The 17,513-nt window shown below is 38.6% G+C and overlaps 1 pseudogene across 1 annotated transcript in view; it reads right to left on the bottom strand.

Moving 5' to 3' along the window:
* The window catches only part of LOC110044741 (rho GTPase-activating protein 19-like), a 43,517-nt pseudogene that overhangs the window by 16,498 nt on the left and 9,506 nt on the right, over positions 1-17,513 (bottom strand). Inside the window, exon 5 of the transcript XR_016206687.1 lies at positions 11,456-11,548. The product of XR_016206687.1 is annotated as a rho GTPase-activating protein 19-like (transcript). The remainder of the gene's footprint in view (positions 1-11,455; positions 11,549-17,513) is intronic.

The following is a 17,513-nucleotide window of genomic DNA, read 5'->3' as shown; positions in this document are numbered from 1 at the left end:
TTTTGCTCCAAACAACCTTCAGGTGCAAAACACCTTTGTCAAAGATTTAAATCAGTTTTTACTCTCTAATGCTAATGTCAGCTGACTTATTGTTGGAGGCGACTGGAATGTTGCACTCGGCACCATCCACAAGAAGGGTGGAATACCTTGGAGACCAACAACATTGATATATTGAGGAAGAAAAAGCCTGATCCAAAACTATTTACTTATGAATCAAAACTGCTAAAAATGAAATCGAGAATTGACTACATTTTAATTGCAAACTCAATGTCTCATCTAGTTTCTCATGTTAATATTGGAATTTCAATTGCCCCGGATCACAGAATGGTAAGATTAAATGTTAATTTGACATCTAACAAACGAGGGCCTGGTCTGTGGAAGTTCAACAACTCTCTGTTACTTGATGATGAATTTGTCAGCTTGATTGAGACTAGTTATTCAGCCATAAGTGAAAAATTTTGTGAATTGGATGATAAACAGCTAAAATGGGAAATGATCAAGATGGAATTGAGGGGCTTAATAATTCAGTACGCAAAACTCAAGTCCCGAAAGTCTAGTGATTACCTAGAAAGTTTAGAGCAACGACTTGCTGAAACGGAAGCGTTTATCAACAACAGTAATGAGGGTGACAGTAACCTAGAAACTAAATTAACGCTGCAGGAACAGCTAAAAAACGAATTACAATATCTCTACGAAAAGAGGGGTGAAGGCACAATGTTTCACTCTAAGCTTTGATGGACTGAACAGGGAGAGAAACCAACAAAGCATTTTTTCAATATGGAGGCAAAAAATTTTAATCAGAAGACTATTATTGAGCTGGAAACTAGCGAGGGAGCTAAAATAACAGGCCACAAGCAATTATTACAAGAAATTGAAAATTTTATCAGAATTTATACCAGTCAGAATATGCTGGTTCACATGAACTCTTCGCAGACTTTGTCCACTCTGTGCAACTTCCTAGGCTGAGTGATGATGACAAAGAAAATTTAGAAGGAGAATTAACCATTGCAGAATGCCGTCAGATTTTAAAAACCTTCAATTTCGGGAAGTCACCAGGTGAAGATGGCTTTACAATAGAGTTCTATACGAAGTTCTTTGAGCTTCTAGCTAGCGACTTAGTCGAAAGTCTAAACACAGCATATTCGAGAGGGGAGCTGTCAATTTCACAGAGATGGGGGGTTGTCACCCTCATTCCAAAGGCAGATTCTGACACTCTGAAGCTCACAAATTGGCAGCCAATAACCTTGTTAAATGTTGACAACAAGATTGCATCCAAAGCAATAGCTACACGAATTAAAATGGTACTTCTGCAGCTAATACATATTGACCAAACAGGCTTTATGAAAGACAGATTCATTGGTCAGAATGTACGTCTTCTATATGACCTCTTAGAGCAGACAGAACTGGAAAATATACCAGGTATTCTCCTTCAGCTCGACTTTCGCAAAGCCTTTGATACAATCAAGTGGCCAATTGTGACAAGGTCACTTTAGTTCATTTTCAGTTCTAATTTTCAAACTATTTTTATTACTGTTGTGTTATTCTTCTTCTTACTATCTGGGTTATTTTTCTACATTAGTTTGGTTTCCTTGCACACCTTATTTTGGTATGTGTTGGTGATTCATTCCCACACACTTCTCTTAGCTAAATCCTGTTGTGTAGGAGAAGTTACCTCCTACCGGTAGTTCCCTTAGGTAAATCCTGTATTCGTGGGCAACAAATACACTCCCTAGCCTTATTTGGTTTAGAGTTATTCCTACAGTTTCCTCAAATCTGTTATAAATTGGCAACCATTTGTTCAGCAAATTCAGTTGATTCAGTTGGTTTATTCTGAGCTATACTCAAGTTCTCAAGTCAAACACTGGTTTAGTTCGAATGCTACATTCTTAATAACCCTTGTGTTACTTGTTCCTGTTAATTTTGTTCCTGTTGTTATTGTCTCCGCTATTTTTGTCAATAAACTCGTAAATCGTACACTCGTATCTGTCGTAACTACATCGACCGTTTTGGCCGTCTGACACAATGATTCAACAAGTCCTGTCAATTTTCAACTTTGGTGTTTCTTTAAAGCGTTGGATAGAAACTTTCTACTGTAGTGTAGAGAATTCTGTTATTAATAATGGTTTCACTACTTAAAGGCAGCTCAAGTTGTCTCGAGGAGTAAGACAAGGTTGTCCACTATCACCCCATCTGTTTATTTTTTTTGCGGAGATACTTGCGACTAAAATACGGCAAGGTAATTCGATTTACGGTATTTTTATCTTTCATAAGGAACTCAAAATTTTCTCATCTATCTTCAAATTCTGTCGACGATCCCTAAATGACTACTGGAAAAGGCAAGGGACTCTTTTGGTACCAATTCAATTTTTACTCCAGGGAATTCCACTTTTCACCTGTCACCGTCGCTGTTGATCGACCTATCTAAATTAACATGTAAAGATTACTACTGGTTTTTTTTGAGCAGGAAGGAACCTTGCACAACTGGCCCTAGCAAGTGGCAACCCAACCTTCCACAGTTCACACTCTCTTGGAGCACAATTTTTAAGTGGATAAAGTCAATCAGTAAGCAAAATAAATTAAAAGAATTTTTTTACAATCTTGCTCATCATATTGTCACCACAAAGAAAGAATTACATTTATACAGAATTGAGGACAAAAAGAGTTGTCACTACTGCGGGGATGATGACTCTTTACTTCACTCCTTCTTAGGTTGTCATATTGCAGTTGACTTTCTCCGGAAAGTGCTATGCTGGTTTAATGAAAAGGAAAACTCTTCCATCACATTAAACTCAAAGAAATACTCTTCAGAACAGCTACTGATAACGATAATAAAATAACAAAACTAAATTTCTGCCTCCTCTATGCCAAATTCTACTTTCATTTCCAGAAAATCAACCAACGTGCATGTAATTGGGATGTTTTTGTCTGGAAACTAAATTTTATGTTGAAAATAGAAGGCTTTGCTTAGTTCAATTTGTCCTCTACTTCTCGCAATACAAAAGAAAACCTCGCAAAATTTCCACCTTGGCAATTACGTAAATTGAATAGAATACTGTATCCTGTACAAATCAGTTGTAATTATATAGTATTATTATTAGTACAGTAGTTACCCGTAAGTGTTGTATGTAGCGTAATGTTAATGTTGAAAAAAAAGTAGTAAGTAGTTTATTGTAATTAACATATTATAGGGAAATTTATCTTAAGTATTGTATTGTAAGTAGTTTAATTGTAATTATGTATTGTATGTGAACTTTTTCAAAATAAAAGATCCAACTACAAAAAAAAGAGAAAAAAGAAAAAAATTATTATCATTTTTTATTTTATTTACTTTTTATTGCATACATGCTTAAGAATTATTTGTTCTTTATTATATGGCTTTGGCTTTGGCTTTTGCAGAACACCACAAAGAAACTTATAAGTTATCATCTTAGTCACAGCAATTACCGAAGTATTGAACTCCGTCAAAGTTCTCGTCAAATAGATTCCCTCGCTTTGACACAAGCAAGTGTAAATCAGCTTCCAGGATCATCAGATGTAAACAATCAGGCGGTTTCTGTCGGTAGCAGTGTTTCTGATAACTGCAGACGTTCACAAGGCTTGAAATGTTCATCCATAAATCCCAGAATGAAGAAGACGAAGATATGTTGTCGAAAGCGAATGCGAAGATCGAGTTAAGCTTATTTTGAGCAGTGCATTCTGAAGCATTAGTATTTTCTTTCACCGAAAGACGGTTGGTTTGGACAATTTTGAAGCACTTGCTGTCTTTTCTATATGCGTTGACATTTCGCCCCAAAAGTCGGAAAAACTTCCCCATCAACTTGTGGTACCACGATACTAAAATACGTTTTTGAGGCTGTGACAGTGACTTTTCCGTAAAGAAATGAGTGTTTTTAACGGAATACGTAATACCGTGGTGAAATTCACTGACTGTGTAGTTTTGCATTAGGTTTGAGACAATGAATGAATCGGTAAACGTGCGCATTGCCAGATGTAAATTGACGACTTCCGCTCGAATGATTTTTCTCTTTATTGATGAGCCATATAATAAACAACTTAATAACCTCGACCGTTCGGTCGTTACGGGAAAATCTCAAACCTCGGCCTACCGTATTGACCTCGCTATCACTCGGTCAATACGGCAAGGCCTCAGTTTGAGATTTTCCCGTAACGACCTCACTCTCGGTTATTAAGTAGTTAGTAATTTATTTACTTAATTAAGTGTGTAAAATGTCAAATGTCAAATGTAAAATGCCTCTTTTCTGACCTTATATTTATTTTCAATTAATAAATTGTGGTCACCCAACTAGTTTAGCTCCTTAGTTATTTTGGGTGACCAGCAACTGTATGTATTTTTAATTTATTTGTTAATTAGTAATTAAGTTAATTTTACAGTTTAAATAAACCTTGTTGTTTTTTGATGTTGAAACAAACCATTTTTGTTGTTATAAGAGCACATGTATCTCGAAAGCAGAACAGCAGTTGAGAAAATCATCTGGAACTTGCTGTCTCAATTGTTTTCTGAGATGGGTACGAGGAGGAAGCACGTGGCATAGAAAAAGCCTTTCTGTGCAATTCCCCCCTTCCCCTACCCTCTTGCTAAGAAAGGCCTGATACTCAAGTTATTAACAGAAGTATCACATTGCTGTGACCTCTAATCTACATTGTATAAATGCAATTAGACTCAAGTTCTTTGTCCATTTACATTTACCTTTGGATTCCTGTCAAGTCACCCAGCTGTGACAACAGCTCTATGCCATGTAAGATTACTCAACACAAATGAGCAATGCAATCTGAATAAATGCCATGCAAAGGTAGAGCTGGCGATTGGAAGTATTTTAGTCACAATTGAACACGAGCAAAGCAACACTTGCCTTGAATGTTGAGATTTACATGTACCGGTACTTCGGAATTACTTACGATACCTTCTGAGTTGTTTTTATCCAAAGTGCCATCTTCAGGATCTTTGAAATTGTTTTCAATTTGTTCCATATCAGAAACTCTGCCACTTCAAAGAGAATTTACTTGAACGCAACATCCCCAGCAAACTTTCGGCAATCCTTTGCATACTTTTGGGCAATCCTAATTTATGAGCTGTGTTCTCAAAAATCGACATTTTTTCTACTACGGCGAAATTTTCCTCCCTTTACGCGGGGACCTCTAGGGTGCCTCCTCGGGCGGGGCAATAAAGCAAAAATATATCAGTAATATGATCTAAATTATTTTAACCCCAATGCAGGACTGATATTTGAAAATATAAAGCAGACCAAAGCAGTGTTTCTCTCATGGACTCAATTAGCCACTGCTAATAATTTAATATATAAAATATTGTGTTTACACCAAACGGAGCGTGTTTTTTGGTACTCACATGATAAAAACCTGTGGCAAACATTTGCTGGAATTCGCTGCCAGAGTTATGGATGTTCACTGTGACAATACTGTGGTGTGCTTCCCTGGCAAATTGAAGAATTATTTTTCTCGTCGCTCACGTAACTTGTAGACCAAAATCAAGAGCAAAGGGTAAGAAAAATATTTGGCACTGCAATGTGACAACCCAAACAACAGCACAGCTGTGAGGGACACTACAAAAGAATGGTTAAGAAAACATAACTCATTGGAAGCGTTAAAAACAGTAAGATCTTTGTTGAAGGCCAGGAAAGTTCTGATTTTCCAGCTTCCAAATAAAATTGAATCTTTCAGCTTTATATAACAATTAAATGAATGCAGGCGCTCTGATTGGTCAATCAGCTATGGTTTATTGTGCCAGTAAACTCATAGAAATTTTGCGTGTCTTCTGAATTATTATATAAAAGCAATAGACCACAAGTTTCTATGGTTTAGAGGCATGATAAACCACTTGGGATGTTGGAAGAACACTCGAAGAATTCTCGAAGAATTCTTCTTGTGTTCTTCCAACATCCTGTGTGGTTTACCAGCCTATAAACCATAAAAACTTGTGGTCTATTGCTTAAATATACTTACAACAATTTGATCTGCCGAAATTTGATACAAAACATGCACTGAAAATCATGACCAATTATGTTGTTTTGATTGTTGTGCTTTAAACTGGTGTGGTGTAAAGCGTTTCTTTTTCAGCATTTTTCTCTCAACAGTCTTGGAAATGAACTTTTTAGTAACTGTTGTTTTGACAAAATTATGAAGTGGAATTGATGGTATTAAATCTGTAATTTTCGTATCGCAAATTTTGTGATATGCATCCTTGAGGTAGGCAACGTACCTTCTGGTGATGTGTTGGTCACAGTATCCACCAAATTTTTTGGAAAAAAAGGTAAGGATCAAAATTCGGTATCTTGCACTAAAAAAATAGCTTAGTTTTGGTTTCCACAAGGAATGTGGGTGTGTGTGACAAAAATGGAATTTCCAGAGGAGAGGGGGTCCATTTTGTGAGCTGATTTTGGAAAATCCAGAGGGGAGGGGGGTCATAGAAAAAATGCCTTCCATGGGGGGTATGGATAATTTCTGGAACTACACAATATACATTCTAATTAAAAAAATGTATATGTTAAACTCCAGGCTGTTAAAATCTTGTGAGCATTCTTTGACTGATACTGTATAGTACTGCCTGGCAGTTGAAAAATAAATGCAAGGCTGCTGCCTGTCGGGTGCCCGGTTGCCTGAGGTGCGTAAGTTATGAGTGTGGGCGACTAAAATTTTGTTCAAGGAGCCCATTGGCAAGTGGGCACCTAAACATGGAGTTCTCATTCCCATCTAATCTGACTGATGACTTCAAGCTCTAATACCCAGGAATTACAAGCAATTCCTGACTGTAACTTTGTTCCACCGGCTTACAAAATTCACATTAACCCAACATTGATCGTACATTAAGTTTTCACTGCAGGCTAACGCTCATTCTGAACAGTTGCCCTGGCCTTGTTTTGCTTTTACCATGAGAAATGTGGCCCAAAACATGGCCACAAGTCTCTCTCCGCTCACAAAACAGCTGAAAACAGCCATATTTGAAAATCGCCCTACTATTTAGATTTAGCTACGCCTAAAAACGGAGCTCCTAGGCCGGGTCATTCAAAGCCTGATTAAGATCATGCACCCAGGTTAAGCAAGAATTTTGATTTGAGATCTATAACTTTGCGGTGAGGTTTTTGGTACATTGTTTGGCCTTTTGTTTTGAGTTTGAATAATCTCAAAATACACAAAACAAAAGCAATGAAAAACATTTGTATACATTTTGTACAAGGGAAATTTAGACTTTGGTTGACTTTTGATCCTGAGTTACCTGACTTAGTGTTTACCGGCTTCTGAGCCAGCCCTGTTTACAACAAGTTAACCTGACCCGAGCCTGCGATCCAATAGAAAACCAGCACTTGGTCAGTGGTCAACTTAAAAAACATGTGACCTCGATGAGCTCTAAACCTGAGCACGTGATATGGTCACATGATACTGATCAGCAGATACCTTGTTTTGACAAGTGTCAATTGACCATAACAAGGACTGAAGGAGGCTATAAATCAAGGCTGCATGTCTCTGTCAACTGATTAGCTGGAGTATGGCCACCAGCTTGCGCAACTCTGCACCGTTGCCATCGTCGTGGTGCCTATGAGCCCACAAGCAATGCCGCAAGCCATGATAACCATGAGAAAATGAATTCATGGGTTTTCTTTTCTTTCCTATGTGGGTAATTGGTTTGCAAACTTGCAAACTTAGTATTACCACTGGATTGTGTCTAATGTTGATGAATTACTGACAAAAAGGCAATAATAACTATTTTGACAACAAATATTTTTGGAAATGGAGTATTATGATGCTGTTGTTTGTTTTTGTAAAATTCTATATAAAGAGTAGTATTGCAATAAAAAAACCCTTTTCATTATGTTAACTAGAGGCTTTTTTAAACAAAAAAAGAAATTACATATTAATCGTTCAGTTTCTGTAATAACTTAAAATGCCCCATCAAGGAAAGCACATTTCAGTGAGGCCAAATTCAAAACCCCCAAATGCCTCTCATTTTTATTTGTTTCCATTTGTAGCTTGTATTTCATGATTCGTACAATGTATTCTGTTTGTTGAAATAGAATGGCATGTATGCCAACTATCCTGGATTATCCTAATGCAGGATTGGAGTCTCCTAGATAAAGGTCAAATCCTCTGGTCTCCCATGCAGGTCATCAAATCTCCTGGATTCAAAGGAAGCACTTTTTTGGCTGATTTTCGACCTTTTTCAGGAGAAAATTTTGGAAATATTAGGGAAATTTTTGCAGCTCAATATTAAAGGAGCTCTCCTTTTAACGTTTCTTAGGGTGGAGAAGGTAGGCTGGAAATCTCCCAGGTTTTAAATTTTTAGGTTGGCATCTCTGGAATGGCAAAACTCAAAACAAAAGCAACAATATAATTTTGTAAAGAAACAAAGTGACTGTGAGCCACTGAACTTGGAAAATAAATCATGAAAGGGTGTTATGGGACGTTGCTCATTAAGGAACTACTTGTGATGTGAGCTAGGGCAGTCTAGCTTTCGAACAAGCCCATAAAACCTTTTTCCATTAAGGGGTGTGTTGTGATATTTGCAAAATGAAAAAGGTTAAACGTTAAGAAACTGTTTGTTGCACTGACAGGCCTCAGCTTACACATTTTACATTATGTGTATCTGTACATGTCTTCCTTCGTTGTGCTGTGGTCAAAAACAACAAGATCATTTTGTTTGGTCAAAAGTGAGGTATAGACTGAATGAAACAATTGAGCCTGCGGTACGTAAATAAATAATTAATACTTTTGTTCTCTGTTTACTGATGTACAAGTAGCGCAGTGTGATAAGTGCTGGCTCGCCATGCAAGACATCGGGAGTTCGAAATCTAGTGGTGACTACTGGTTATTTTTCCTAATGTCATCTTCATTGGTTTCCTTTTCTGTCAAGAAACCATTTACTGAAAGGTAGCGTTTGTCTTTCCGTTTCTTGTGCTAAAAAAATGTCTGGAGCCTTTAATCATTTGTTTCTATTGACTACTTTTGAACTCACATATAAAGTAGGTTTGTGAAGGAGAAACCATGAAGACTTTCCCTGAATCAAATCACTAAGCAAGAACCATAAGTATTTTCCTTACAATGAAAAAATTGTTGTACCTTCTACATGTCGAAAAAAACTAACTTGACATGCTCCAAGTGACTGTAAAATGGCCTTAGATGGCTGATGTTCGAAACCTGGGGGAGACTGTTCTATGAAAAGGTTGGGGATGCTCGTAGTCTCGGGTACAAATCAAGGATTCTGGCCTCACTTAGGGTGTTGATGACAAAATGTCACCATTTTTAGCTGTCAAAGTATAATTTAGGGTGCACTTGAGGAAATAATAAAAGAAACACTCTCATTTAATTTCTGTTTTCAGGCTTAATTTCTGCTGATCTCTCGAGTACGTGAGTCAGGTCTTTAACAAGTGCGCAGAGGATCCTTTCTTGAACTGTGGCTAGTGATCAAATCTATTCCATTTTAAGTGGCATCTTTGGGGGTCTAATGAAGCTCAAGCAACGTCCATATTAGTCTCCCTTAGGAGCTAAATTCAAATTTTCTGATGAGCATCCCTTGCCTTTTCATATGGAGTTCCCCCCGGGTTTCCAAATGTCTAATTATAACGGGAAGTGAAGGAGTGAAGGAGTGATGGAGTGAAATTGTTCCACCTCAGTCTAAGACTGTACCTCTACATTTAATAAATATTTTCAAGTTAAAAACCAGCTGCAACGCTTGCATGTATGCCCCAATTATTGAATTCTATTTATTTTTTAAAATTACAACATTTTATTAAATCCATTTTTAAATTACTTCAAATCTGATTGGCTCTCAGTGGTGCGATTTATTCATTCTAAATGGCATCTTTTTCTCAGCCAATGAGAATGGGACAGTAAAACAAAACAACAAGTCAGATTTCAAGGTTAGTTTAAAGTAACCAATAAAATTTCAGGAAAATGAAAGGCAAAAAGAAATTGTGTGGCAAATTTTGCAACTATTATTGCCATAACTTTGTTTTATTGTTGTTTTTTCCAAAACAATTGACAAATTCAATTAATTACAGTTTCTGAATAACGATCATGAACTCCTTCAGGCTGAGGACCTATTTTAATGCAGGTTTCCAACTTTCAGTGTCCATTCTGGTGATTTTTGTTCAACACCTGCTGAAGATCTGTATGATACTGAGTCCAGCAAAACAAAAACAAATGAAAACCACACAACAACAAATTCAGAGCCATCTCAAGAAGGTAGATGTTTCCAGGTTTCCAGTAGTTTCAAATGAAGCAAGACAAGAACTCAACTCTGTTGCTGTGAATAAACATAGTCAAAATATGCCCCGCTCCACAAAACAGTGAATGAACTTAGTCTTCCGATGCTGGTGGCAGTCCTGCCATCTTGAAAATATCTTGAAACAAATGGTGCCGCAAGAATTTGACAAGGTCCTGAGTATTAAGGGTGTTCGCGCAAAAAATTTCCAACATTGATTTTTTTCTGAGACTTTTACCACTGTAAGATGATGAGTTTGTTATGTCAGAAATGTAAAAAAAATTGGGGGGGGGGGGGGGAGGGTGACTGACTTTGTGCACTTAATTGAGGGAGTTTCATACTCAAAAGAAATCCATAGCAGAACTTATACACGGGATGCACCTTGAAATTCCTTCTCCAAAGACAATGAAAAGTCGCAGCCTCAACCGCAGAAGAAAGGAAGGCCTTCCATCATTGATTCAGCCAACGAGAATTGAACGCATGAAGTAGACTGTTTTCATTCTGACCTCAGAACTGCTTGTTTGTAATTGTTATGCTCGAATGAGTTTTTGTCACAACATCGTTTTGCATACTAAATGGAATGTAATGGCATTTCCAGTTCTGCTATTTTCATCAAACCAGCTAATGGAACAATACACCAAAATCTAAAATTTAAGGCTATAAAATTGTGCGATTTCAAAATGGATCTAAATAAACTGGAAATTGAACTACGTGTCATGTAATTTTGGTCTGAAATCATACTTGTGATTTCAAATCGAACTGATTTCAGACCAAATTGCACTCCACTCAGTTCAATTACCATTATAAATAATATTCTTCCTCAGTCATGACCTGAACTCTTTGCTGAATGCTTGATACCAAAAATTTGACTGATATTAGCATCTCAAGGAAAATCTCAACAAAGAGAAGTGGGATGCCCCCTGGGCCTCTCCCCTGAATTTCCCAAGTCACTACAACCCCCCTTAACCCAACCCCCAGGGTTAACCACAGCAACTTTTATCCTTGGCTCCTAAAAAAATGGCTGGGGCACCTAACTTAAAACTTTCCTTAGGCAACAGCCTTGAAATGTGTCAAAAGGTTTGAAGTCAGACACTGACCTACCTACAATTAACACTGGGAGATACAGTAATGTACAAATCTTGAAGAACTGCTCATATTTTCACCAAAAAGACTGAATGTTGTGGAAGTTCTGTGAGCTTTGCCCTTTATCACACAGGTACAAACCTTGAAAAGATCTGCAGCATGATGAATCATAGAAGCGACCAAGTTTTGCATTGTTGACATGTCCTCAGGAACATGGCTCAGGCATGTCACTTGCTGGTGTTTAAAAAATTTCATAATGGTTATCAGTTACTTTACAAGCAAAATATCATTCACTAAAGACCAGTACATATAAAACTGATCTACAGGATAAAGGTTGGAGAATCTTTATGGGCATGTAAATTGTAAATGCAAAAACAGAATTTTGCTATTATTTTTCAAAACATATGGCCCAGGTTGTTCAAAAGGTGTATAGTGCTATCCAATGGACAGAAGCATATCACCTTGCCTGACTGGATAAATCACTATTCAGTGGATAGCGCAGTTTGTTTTCCTCACTATCATATACAACCGCAGTTCATATATGAATTATTTCATATAAACTTCACAGCAGTTTGTTTTGTTAACACTTATCCACTGGATAGTGATTTATCTGATGGATAACGTTATCTAGCCTTCGAACAACTGGGGCCTGCTATAAGAAACCAAAGATTTGGTATATTCCAGTGATTGCAATTCATGACATTCAGATGTAAATATCTGACTGTCACTTCCTAATGTTAGTGTCTAGTATCTAAATATAGTAGCTTTGGCAAAATGGGCTTACACTGTAACTGACACTGATGTAAGTTCCATTATATGTATATGACAAGGTCACTTTAGTTCATTTTCAGCTCTAATTTTCAAACTATTTTTTTGTTAGTGTTGTGCTATTATTTGTCTTACTATCTGGGTTATTTTCCTACATTAGTTTGGTTTCCTTACACACCTTATTTTGGTATGTGTTGGTGGTTCATTCCCACACACTTCTCTTAGCTAAATCCTGTTGTGTAGGAGAAGTTACCTCCTAGTTCCCTTAGGTAAATCCTGTATTCATGGGCAACAAATACACTCCCTAACCTTTTTTGGTTTAGAGTTATTCCTACAGTTTCCTCAAATCTGTTATAAATTGGCAACCATTTGTTCAGCAAATTCAGTTGATTCATTCTGAGCTATATACTCAAGTTCTCAAGTCAAGCACTGGTTTAGTTCAAATGCTATATCATCAATAACCCCTGTATTACTCGTTCCCGTCTTTTTGTTCGTTGTCCCTGTTGTTGGTGAGGGGCTTACCTCCACACAGGCCATGAGGAAGTTCTTTGAGTGGTGGCAAAAGGAAACGGAGTCCATATAGGACTACTTCCATTCGCTGATGGTACTCCTGTCACGGGTGGAACGCCTCAACCCGGGTGCAGTAACTGAGAAAGACCAGCTCCTAGAAAACCTGTATGACCTGCGGCTGAAACGAGATATCAAGTGTTGGGCAAGAGACCACTTCACAAAATTCTTCCAGCAGATTAGAGAAGAAGTCCAGTGCTGGGTGGACGAGGATGGTACACCCCCTAGGAGGGCTGCTGTGCGTGAAGCCATTACTGAGAACGAGCCAACCTGCAGCGAGGTGAAAGGTGCTGCTGACTTACCGAAAGTGGTAAATAAGCTGGTAGCAGGCCAAAAACTTCTTACGAAGAACCTGCAGAAGCAGCAAAAGCTCCTGCAGAACATATCAAGGGCCAGCAAGGGGCTCTTGAGAGGCAACAGCAAGCCATTTTGCAGCTTTCCTCCAGTATGCTGCAACGGTGGCAGCCTGGATGCTTTGGCTGTTGGTCAAGGACTCACATCAAGAGGGGCTGTCCTGGAGGTGGCCATGGAAGAAACCAAACGGGTGCTAACCAGAACAACAGGAGACCTGAATACAAGCTGTCAGCGTTAAACAAGAAGACTCCATGGCAGTGAGCCATGCCATGGAGGGGAAGAGTGGTGGCTCAAAACCTCTAGCAGGCAACCATTATGCAGTACATATGGTTGGTGGTACCCCAACGGTCCAAGCAAAACTTGGTGGTGTTGATATGCTCTGCGTAGTAGACTCTGGTTCAATGGTGTTCTTTGAAGAAGCACCAGCCAACCTGTGGGCGCATGAAAAGACAGAAGCAAATGCTTACCCTGCATGCTGCTGACGGGCTTGAGGTTCAGTACGTGGGCTAGCTTGAACTGGACATAGAGGTTGATGGGGTGAAAGTACCCAACTGTGGGGTACTTGTCCTAAAAGACACCTCAGCCACTTCCCAACAGAGAAAGGACGTACCTAGACTCGTTGGAACCAATGTTCTGGCACAGATCCCCAAGTTCAGTGCCCTGCTCCAACAAAGGACTGATACTGAGCCCAGGACGTCAGAGACCTGTACGTCTGGTTTTGTTTGCGTAACCGGAAGCTACCCCGTCATGATTCCCCCAAACTCAGTGGCAAGTGTAGCTGCTAGTGGTGTAACGATTCATATTCCTTGTGATTCGATTCAATTTCGATTGCCTTTCGATTTTGATTATTTCGATTCGATTATGCAAAATATTAATGTTTTTTAATTCTTGCAACATGATACACAATTTAAACAATACACAACCCTAAACTCTCAATTTGAGGACACAATAGTAACAGGAACATAATTAATCTATCACAAGGATGCAATAAAAAAAAAAACATGCAATTTGTCAGTGTTCTTCTTTTAATTTGAGTTCTTTCTAGATCTAGTGCACTCTCAGATTTTTCTTTAAAAAAGGTAACTTGCCAACATTTTCACTATGCAAACATGACCTCTGAGTAGACACAAGGTCCCCTCCAGAAGAGAAAACTCTCTCACTGGCCACTGATGTGGCAGGAACACATAGATATCTTTGGGACAACTTTGACAAAATAGGGTATTTGAGTTCATTTGCTTTCCACCACAACAATGGATTAGTGTTCAATGGCATGGTTTATGCACTCTGCTGGGTAAGTCATATCTAGACTCTAGAATGTTGATCATGTGTTGAAACCCTTCATTTTCCACAACTGAACAGGGCCTCAAGTCCTTTGCAATAAACACTCCGATAGACTTCGTTATCGCCGTTGCCCTGTTGCCTGACTGTGGCAACTTATTTTTCATAACATCCTGAATTTTTAACTGTCCTGTTCCAGTACTTTTTTTTGTACCTGGTGAAGTTTTTATAGTCTTTGAGTGCAACGCTTCTGACTTTTCATCAATGCTGTGTTGATGTTTTAAGTGTGTGCTCATGCTTGAAGTTGTACCGACACAATACTTCAAAGTTGCTGAGCAAATTTTGCAGATACTTTTAGACTTGTCTGTTGTACTGTCTTTAGCCGGAAAGCCATAATATTTCCACACAGCGGATCTAAAAAAAACAGGTGGATTCACAATCGCTTGGTCATTCCTTGCCATGTTTGAGAACGTGACAATGAGCATGTCACACATGGTTTGCCTTATTTGGAAATTCTCAAGGGGTGGTTGAAGGGCAACATTTTTACCAAGCAACACAAAATGGCACAAGAACTGCAAATGTCTTTGCTCGTCAATCAATTTTAAGAGTTAGAACTGGATTCTAATTTCACAATATAATGACTCACTGAGGGCACCCTGAGAAAGGTATGCAAAAAATTGAACCAAAATCGAAATGTGGAATCAAAGAATCGTTAATCGAACCGAACAGTCACAATCGCGATTAATCAATTAATCGTTACTGAACACTAGTAGCAGTCACTGGTCCAGCCTGTGGTCCTACTGCCATGGTCGAACCCCTCAGTGTACCAGTACCAGGTAACATGCAGGTTGCCAATACCCTGGTCAATGCCTCGAAGATGTGTTTCCACATCCAAGTGGTGAACCCCACCTACAGAGATGTTTGGCTTAAGCCACGAACACGCCTTGGTACAGTACATAGTGCAGTTAAAGTGACTAGTGGAAACCAGCTAGAGCTTGATGTGCCGTGTAATGAGGTGATCATATCATGCCCCCTGGGAGCAGAGAGCCGGGAATTTCCATCACAAGAGCCTGTCCAACCTGCAACCCCCCAGAGAGAGCAAGATCTCCCCACTGGCATCACCTTGACAGACTTTCCTGGAACACCAGCTGAGAAGCAAGAGGCATTAAGAATCTTCACCTTCTATGAGACATATTTGCCAGAGATGGAGAGGACCTGGCCATGAGCATGGTGTTGGTGTACAGTTGCTAATCATTGACAAATGTCTGACTTTTACTAGGATATTTTTTGTTATGGACTGAATGTGAACGAAAATAATCGTAGTCATAGATTCTCTGTTATATCAGCTTGTGGTGTTGTTGTTTGAAACTCCTCTCTTTTGCCGGCTTGGCGAGTAACAAGCAGAAAAATTTACACGACTCACTGAAATTCTCGTAGGTGGCGTTACATTTTCAATCCTAAACGGTGCAGAGTTTACAGCGTTTACAGCGTGTCTAACGTTCGTTTGGTTTCCAGGTATCAAATCGTGTCAAACATTCTGTCTCTATCATTTCTATCGTTCGTTTTGTTTCGAATGTTTAATTGCACACCTCAAGTTTATTTATTCAAAGACCTACGTGATCAGTTGACGTTGCGAGGGATTTCCAGGTACCTTCATGTGAAAAACTGGCTTGGTAAACAAAATGATCATCTGTTTGTTGCAACCAATTTTGAAGTGTTTTGAAATGTTGAAAAAACTTCTAACGGTTGTCTCGTGCAGACAAGAAAATGCACGTCAAAATTGAAAGATCTTATCTTCCGCTGAAGTTAAGATCAATTGCTCGATTACCTATAAATAATGTCACAAAAATTAAGAAATATCAACTGATAAAGCTGTTAACTAACAAAAAAATGGATAAATCAGTGGTGAACCTTTCTGCTTCATTCAACCTGGAATTTTACTAGCTGTGGGAACCAATGATTCAGATTGGCCAGCCTGTAATTGTATTTTATCAAAAGTCAACAAAGAGTCAACACAATCGTTTCGTCTGGGATCCGTCTAGGTTTTCTACGAAGGCACAGGAAATTTTGTTTGTAGTTTAAAACAAGTTGTCTTGTTAAACATGCCTTAATGTAACAGAAATTGACATGACATGAGTAATTTAATGCTGCCACTGAAAGCCACAAAACTTTCAGCTGATCCCAAGTTCACTGAGTTCAAACCTCTCATAGCACTGGCTCGTCATGCAATAAATTTAGGAAGAGCAGTGTGGTTCTGGTCCAGTTTAGGAACAAAAATGATACTCCAACAGTCTTCCAAGTGCCGTTTACAAGCAATTTACTCCAAACATTTTGCATGTTTTTTTCAATGCATTGGGAAAGCAGGCTTGCTAATGTTTTCAGGGAAGTAACTCTAAACCCATCCTTGAACAATGTTGATGAACATTTTAAATGATCTGCACGTTGGAAGATTCATAAACTAAGTAAAATTTGCATTCGTTGTGCCTAAACTGTGCATCAATTGAAGCTGAAGTCGAGATTCATGTGCCAGTGGCAAGTCACCAAGTAACAGACGCAAGAACAACGACGCCAAAGATAGTTCAAAACCTGGGTGCTAAACGTATGATAAAAAGGAGACGCAGGATAGAAACATTGCAAACGTTTTCACAAGCTGGACAAAATGCTCATGTTTAATGTTGAAATTCGAACCAAAACTTTGGTTCAAAAATATGAATGTAACACTAGAAAATCACTTTTAGCTTTGACTGTGTTGACTTTCTGTGAAAAATACCTATTCGACTTGAATTTGCAACTCATGTGCACCTCAATTTTCAAGACTTTTGTCTTAAAATTTTAACGGCAACGGAAAGGATGTCAAAAATTTCAAACTCGCTCACTCCTGTTTTTATCGTCAATTTCCTGTATGGTGTTTTCATTTTGTTTTCAAGTGAAAGTAAGTAGATATTCTGGGATTTTCTCATTAGGAGATAAATGCACATATAATTTACTTTCATTTGGTGTCGTCAGATTGTTATAGTTGTCCTTAAATTTCATACTCCACCGTGTTTTTTAGCATTACATATTTTGTAACGGCTCTGTACACCAACACCGTGCGCATGGCCATCTAGGCTGCACTACGACCATCCAGCACAGTATCCCTACCAGTGATGATATCCCAGTGGCCCAGCATCATAAACGGATCCCGCAGAATCACCCGATGGAGGTCAAGCAGCACCTGCAAGAGCTACTTGAC

The sequence above is a fragment of the Orbicella faveolata genome, unplaced genomic scaffold (assembly GCF_042242905.1).
Source record: "Orbicella faveolata isolate gen_17 unplaced genomic scaffold, um_ofav_v1 contig_1, whole genome shotgun sequence".
In the NCBI taxonomy this organism is placed as follows: Eukaryota; Metazoa; Cnidaria; class Anthozoa; order Scleractinia; family Merulinidae; genus Orbicella; species Orbicella faveolata.
This window is presented reverse-complemented; position numbering and strand designations above follow the sequence as displayed.